This window comes from Onychomys torridus, chromosome 14 (assembly GCF_903995425.1).
Source record: "Onychomys torridus chromosome 14, mOncTor1.1, whole genome shotgun sequence".
Classification (NCBI taxonomy): Eukaryota; Metazoa; Chordata; class Mammalia; order Rodentia; family Cricetidae; genus Onychomys; species Onychomys torridus.
The window spans coordinates 58,793,261-58,800,291 of record NC_050456.1 but is presented as its reverse complement, the minus strand read 5'-3'; the positions used below and the strand labels follow the sequence as shown (position 1 = coordinate 58,800,291).

Below are 7,031 nucleotides of genomic sequence, written 5' to 3'. Positions count from 1 at the left end.
GGGATCCCATGATTAGTCCCATAAATAATTTCATGTAAGTCACGAAGAGGCCATCATAAGTTGTTTGCAAGGTTCTCTTTGTTTCTGTGCCATGTTGCTTTATGTTTTAAATACTTAGTCACTTGGAATGACACAGGGAGAAGGTTCACAGAACCTAAAGCCTAAATGTGTGGTTTTTCAGCTACTGACAATAATGTATTAGTGTGACTGTTTTTTTTCCCTACTTCATACATTAACATTTAACTCAGTTGTTCTCTATGGAGGTCATGAGCTAGATAAACAATAATAAAATATGGTGATAAACATCAACATTAATGTTAGTTACTTGAGGGTACCTATAGAACATAATCTGTGTATTTTTAGCTTAAAATATTAGTGTACTACAGAAGGTGAAATTCATCTGTTTATTCATTCATCTTGTGAACATTACATTTATTAAATATTCATTACACATGTAATTGTCTTAAACATAGCATAATGAAAACAGAAACACCACTTTGCCTCTGGGAAATTAAAATTTTTGTGAGAACAGAGGCAATTCTTCATTTGAGCAAGTAATAAACAAGACTATAGTAAAATGTAAGCAAGTTTCCAGTAAAGCATAAATAGCATCAAGTGGGTTTCTACTGTGTTTTAGCTTTTCCAAGACTGGTAATTTTGGGGGTCAGTGGAGCCAGTGATGTCAGCAGGGGCAAAAGTTTTGATTGGAGAATTTGTGGGTTGGCCCATAGTAGTTTTCTTTCTTTCTTTTTTCTTTTGTGAGTGGGGAAGAGATTCTCATTTATTAATGGCAAAGGAACCACATAATTGTAAGTTGGCTAACTCATCTATATATTAGTGGGTATTTTTACTGTTATAGCAAACTAGTTCATTTTTTTGTTGTGAAAAATAGGTATGAACCTTTCATATCTATTCATAATTTATATCTTCATATAGAATATGTTCATTATTTCTTCTTCTCATTCCTTCTTCTGAAAATTCCATTCTCTTGTAAAATTGGAGAAATTGATAATTACAAATGTTACATGCCTTGATAGAGTCAGAATGAAATATAAAGACACTGTCTATTTTGTTCACAAAATAATTCCATGATCTATGAAATCATTTCTGTGTTTAAGCATAACCCTGGCTCTATAAGGATAAGGCAAGGAAAACCATGAATAAAAACTCAGCAGGGTTCAACAGCCAGGTCAAGACCAACCAACAGGCATTGGTGAGCATGTTAGCCCATAAAATACACAGGGCATGATGACTTGCTTTCTCACTTCTCCTCAAACAATATACCTATATAATGTATAAACATTTTTTTAATTGCAGCTTTCTAAAGTTGACTCTTTAAATTTTCCTTACTCAGCAATATTAAAGGAAAAAATTAGGAAATGTAACAGCTGGGGTAACATTCCAGGTAACTGTACGGACAACTTCATTTATTTAAAAAAAAAAAAAACAAAAACAAAACCAACCCTCATTATCTAAAATGCTTACACCCTCATATTCCCAAACCACCTCTGGTACTTTTCTTGGATTATTAACTCAGGCCATATGCAACTCTGAAGGAAAAATAGATTTGTTTGCAGTAGAAGATTCCTGTGGCTTTCAGTACAGATTCACTGAAGTATCCCCTAGAACCAGGAAGCATGTCATCCTGGTGGACCCACCAGTCCACCCTCTGATACAGAGGCTCAACAACTCTCAGGATTCTGTGTTTTTTTCCCCCACTGAAAAATATGTCCCCCAAAGAGTGAATGACTGACATGTGCTTTTCTCTGAAAGACCAGTCAGGTAGTAGTTTTCACAGTTCCAGCAGCTCCTTCCTGTCTGGGTCCAATGTAGTCCAAATGCACCTGGGGTAACTCAACAGATTTTTCATCTCTATATGACCAATTAGGAATTCATCCCAGTTATCCTCCTCAAAGGCCTTGCAGCCTAACATCACCACGTTTGGTTTGAAATATTCCATCTTCACTGTCATCTTCAGCCAGGTGTGGAGATCAACCGTGGAGGCTTCACAAATCATGTGAATAGGGCTGCAGTCTGGGTAGCCAATCTCATAATCCTGAAGGCAATTATCAGAAGGATTGAGTTTCTTTGTTGTCCTAAGGCTGGTCTCCAACTGACCCGATCTGTAGGATTGCATCTTCAAAGAGTTCATGAGCCCTTGAGCTTCCTCATCACCACACTCTTTGCCTTTAACGTCAAGACCAAATAGTTTGCAGTTGGGAATCTTACATGCGGAAGGCAGCTCAGTAGGCAAAACCATCTGGCCCGTGCCGGGAGCTGTAAGGGTTGAATGGTGGTTCTCCAAGGGATGAAGACCAGCCTGAGTCCGGCTCCTGACTGGCAGTGATCATGTGCCCATCTTCCTGAACCACGATCCAGAATCTGGCACACACTTTGTCGCAGTGCAGTGTCATGTTGGTGCACGTGGTCTTGCATACCTACACCCCTTTGCAGGACTTGATCAGGTAGATCCAGACCTTTGACCCTGTGCCCACCTCCTGCAGCCACATCACTGCCAAGCCACAGTTCCCAGCACTGCCATGGCCTGCTCCACCATGGTGACACTGAGCCAGGTACATCATGGCGTCCTAGATAAGTTGAGGTGGCCAGAACGGAGGATCTGGAGGCAACCATGTTAAAGCACCCCATGCAGCCAGGAGCAGTTTTTAAGTTTTAGATTTTAATGTATTTGCCATGTTTTGGACAGTTTTCTGTTTGAATTACACAGGGTGAGGGATAATGGGCTCATTTCATTCTTCGGTAATGAAACCCTCTCTTTTCTTCAGTGGAGGTTTTGGGCAAATTTATTTGAAATCAAGTGCCCTGCAGATGCATATGTTCATTTATGGATCTATTACTTTAATCTACATGCTTATGTTTTTGTTCGTTTATTGTCCTTTCTGTTATTGTGGCTCTATTCCAGAGGTTTGGTTCAGTTGTACTTTCATTTTCATTTGCTACTAGAAATTCTAAAACTTAAAATTTAGTTAATGACTGTCATGTAAGAGTACATTTTGGCTGGGCGGCAGTGGTACACGCCTTTAATCCCAGCACTCGGGAGGCAGAGGCAAGCAGAGATCTCTATGAGTTGGAGGCCAGCCTGGGCTACCAAGTGAGTTCCATGAAAGGCGCAAAGCTACAGAGAAACCCTGTCTCGGGAAAAAAAAAAAGAGTAAATTTTGCATTCTCTATTTATTTTTATAATTTCTGTACTTTCTCCTGCTGTCTATCTCTACTTTTATTACACTGTGTTCAGATAAAACATAAGAAATTACTTCCACTTTCTTTTATGTATAGCTTTTTGGCTTGTTTTTTGGCTTCCATTTGTTTCATAGATTGAGTTTCATTTATTTACTTTCAGTCTCTTTGCCTCCTTCCTAGTAAATTGAGCTTCTTCTTCTTTTAGTTGATAGACAGTTGGCTCATGGTTTGTAATCCATGCAGTCTAACTCTTTAAATTAGAGAGTTAAGGTCATTTATATGTAAGGTTATTACTGAGAGAGATTTCCTGATTCCTGTAATATTGTGGGCTCATTTTTTGATTGGTCTTTTTCTCCTCTATTTGTGTGAGTTTGGTCTACTGAGTTGGGCGTGATTCTGTCCTAGTTCTCATCTGCCCCTCTGTTCATCTCATACTCTGGGCATTATAATAAACTATCTTCTTTCTGTCAATCTAGGGTTCCTTCAAGTATGTTCTGAGATGCTGTCTTTGTGATTATTAACTGTTTTTTTCTGTGTGTGTGTGTGTCCTTTTAAACTGATTATTCTTCTATTTCAGTTCCTAAATAACTTTGTTTTGAAGAATAATCCTTTTTGCTGCTTATTTTCTTTCAATTATTATTTTTTTTTTTTGAAGTTTTGAGACAGGCTCTGTGTTTAGCCCTGACTGTCTCGGAACTCACTTTGTAGACCAAGCTGGCCCAGTACTCACAGAGTTCCATCTGCTTCTGCCTCGTGAGTGCTGAGTGAGGGGACTTAATGTATTTACGTCCACACCCAGCCCTCTTACAAGCTGTATGCTTTTCTGTCTTTGGGGATTTTCACTAATGTCATTCTGATTTATTTGTGTTTGGGACTTTTCTACTGTAGTTTCAGATACTAGATTGTACACCTCTAGTTCTTATTTCAGATTTGTGATGTACATACAGATTCTTTGATTTGGTGTCTTTATCAAGTCCCAGAATTATTAGAAGTTATGCCAATGTTTATCTTACTTCTCTCCTCCTCCTCCTCCTCCTCCTCCTCCTCCTCCTCCTCCTCCTCCTCCTCCTCCTTCTTCTTCTTTTGTGTATGAAGATACCATTTCCTCAGTCTTGACCTAATTTTCTTTCTTATGCCTGATCTGGTCTGTTGATAATGGCTATTGTAGTTTGTTTGTTTGATTTCACTGAGTTTATTTTCAACATTCCTTGTTTTTTGTTTTTGTTTTAAACCTATACTTTCTTGCTGAATTTCTTCTCACACTTCAGACTTTCTCTTTGATCCTGCTGGTTCTCTTACCTACCTCTTGAATTTGTTTCCTATTTCATTTATTTGTTCTCCCATTTCTTCTTTAGGTCAGTGTCTAGTCTTAAAAATTTATTATTGAATTCATTTTCTGGTCTTTCAGGTATCTTAATGTCTTCATATTTGATTATTGAAAATTTAAAATTTATTTAAGATACAAGATGTTGCTTTGTTTTTCACATTTCTCGTTTCTATGATATATTTTATATGTCTTTGTTAGTTTGGATGTTTCTCCCAGTTCTATTTGGAGTTCTTAATAAGCAACCCATTTTTGAGGGCTTAGCCCTCAGTATTACTGAGATTAAAACAGACTACTTTTAGGTATGTTCCCTGCCCTTTGGTGTAGAGAGCCGCGTGTAGCCGCACCCTAAAGATGGCTCTGGCTTCTACCCTCTGCCTTCCCTGGCTCCTTGGAGTCCTGGCTGGAACTTCTTACTGTGCCTCCCCTCTCTGTTTTCTTCCATGTTGTCCTTTGGTTCTTCATACATATCTGCTGTTTTTTTCAGCATCATTGTGACTTCTGATGCCCTTCCAACCCTGTTCTCCTTGGAGGAGAATCTGTTCTTTGTTGTTTGCACTCTTCTGGCTTGCCATGTTGTAAGAAATCCGCCATCTTACTCTAGACCACTGGTTCTCAACCTTCCTAATACTGTGACTCTTAAATACAGTCCCTTATGTTGTAGTGACACCCAACCATAAAATTATTTCATCCCTACTTCATAACTGTAATTTTGCTACTGTGATGAATTGTAATGTAAATGTCTGATATGCAACCCCCATGGGGTCATGATCCACAGGTTGAGAACCACTCCTCTAGAGGGTCAGTATTGCATGTTGAAGTAGTCATACATATGTCTGATTGGAAGGGAAGTAATAGCATTTAGCAAGTAAATCATTTGGACACAAGGAATGAACTGATTGTGACCATGTTAATACTGTAGTCGTAATTCTCTGTACTAAACTCTAAAAGAATCCTAGAATTATTGAAGCTGAATATTGTGTAAATATAATATTCTACAAATAAACTCTCTAGAAGGTCTAAGAACCATGCTGTAAAATTATTGTTCACAGCTTTCTCTCTAAAGCTGCATTGTCTTGATGCAAACATTGTGAACTTGTCTAGAACAAGGAATCCAACTACCTCCTCAATGATATGCTTTTCAATCCCTGCACCATTGATATTCTGGGATTTTTACTTCTTTTGGGGGTCAGGCTATGCTGTGCATTCTAGACTGTTTATCCACTTCCCTTCCATCTATTCAATGATGCCAGTAGTACACCTCCTCTGTCCTGTCATGACAATCAGAAATGCCTTCAGATATTGCTTAGTCTCTGTTGTGCAACACTGCACTAGCAAACCACAAAAGGGGTCTTGATAGCTATTCCTTTACTTAAGGATCATTAGAGGAGTGAACATCAATATACAGTGTACTTTGAAAATATTTTAGTTCAAGAAAAAGTAAATAGTATTTAAATACTCAGAGAAAAAAATATAGCTTTGAAAACACTGTTCTTTTAAGTTTCAAGAGAATAGTTCCAGAATGTTTTATGCTTGGTACTCAACAGAATGCAAGACTTTAAGTGAGGGGTTGCAAAATAGGAGTTGAAGTTCCTGCAGAGAAAATAATCTGAAGACCTGGGAGATGTCTCAGCAGTTAGATAGGTGGTTGCATACAGACCTGATTGATAAGCTGAGCTCATTCCTTGGGACCTTAAAGGTGACAAGAGAGAATTGACTCTTGATTTCTGACCTTTGAACTCCACACACACCATAGTGTGTGCACACTCACTCATATGCACACATACTCATTAAGTCAATCCATAAACAAAGACACTGAAAAAGCTTAACAGGAATATAGAGTAAAACTGTATGAAAGGGGATAATTAGGTTCTAAGGAGATTGGGACAGCTAATGCTGTGCTAAACTGTAGTGATGTAGGCACTGTCAGACCCTCCATTCATGTCTCCTGAATTTAATAGTATGTGTGTTTACTTTTATCAATGCATAAATGAAAAGATTCTTTGGCTCATCATTCCACTTCTAAGAAATTGCTGTTAGAAAGACACATGGTTGTTAGTCCTACTCTTTTGATACCAAGTGAAATATTTATAGTTGGCAAAATGAATGAGAACAGTGAGTTAGTCACAGGACATCTGCCTCAGCGCCCTTTGTTGAGCACATTCTTTAGAGTATTTAATGCACTATTGCACATCCATTTGCAATGATGACCGAGGAATATTTAATGACCTGAATAGATAATCACATTTAGAAAAAGCAAGTTATTTTGTATGTATAGTGTGAGCCAAGTCCTGGGACTCCTTGCTTAGAGTGCTTACTTTGGGCATACTTCTGCTCCAGTCAGACTGGATATGGTGTCAATTACTACCTGTGCCATTTTGGGTGCCTGTTGCTGAGTATCCACACATCACAACCATTTATGTGTTCATTGCCTAATTAGGGTGGCCCTTCATATTTACTAAGGCCTTTGAGCTTTTTCAGGTGTCTTTTGTGATGTCCATTGGAC

At 38.3% G+C, this 7,031-nt stretch overlaps 1 pseudogene; it reads right to left on the bottom strand.

Moving 5' to 3' along the window:
• Nucleotides 1-1,528: 1,528 nt before the first annotated feature.
• Nucleotides 1,529-2,582, bottom strand: LOC118595275 (annotated as a pseudogene).
• Between the last annotated feature and the right edge of the window lie 4,449 nt (nt 2,583-7,031).